The 311-nt window shown below is 45.0% G+C and overlaps 1 protein-coding gene across 1 annotated transcript in view; it reads left to right on the forward strand.

The window, feature by feature from the left end:
• Positions 1–311, forward strand: part of LOC103614981 (protocadherin gamma-B5-like) — a 50,675-nt gene that overhangs the window by 49,480 nt on the left and 884 nt on the right. The gene's annotated exons all lie outside the window — the stretch shown is intronic.

Genomic DNA, 311 nt, shown 5'->3' on the forward strand with positions numbered 1-311 from the left:
GCCCATGTTCTTTCTCTGGCCTTTTTCTAATATCGTGCTGGTGTCAGCGGGCTTATGGGTTTGTTTTCTCTACTGGGATGGCAAGGAACGATGAGTATTTCTGTCAGTGAGTTAATAATGCAGTGTCGTGTCTTTGTTGGCAGCTGGCCCTTTCATGTGGCGCCTCCCGCCTAATTAACTATCTATGATAAGTGTAGATTCAGTGGGGAGACGGTTGCCATTTAACTTCTGCCTAAAATAATAGAACAGCGGTAAAGATCTGGTGTACCTTTTTGGCTTTTTACATTTTCCTCTCAGAGCAGCCAGCCTTC

Source organism: Corvus brachyrhynchos, unplaced genomic scaffold (genome assembly GCF_000691975.1).
Source record: "Corvus brachyrhynchos isolate BGI_N302 unplaced genomic scaffold, ASM69197v1 scaffold545, whole genome shotgun sequence".
Taxonomy (NCBI): Eukaryota; Metazoa; Chordata; class Aves; order Passeriformes; family Corvidae; genus Corvus; species Corvus brachyrhynchos.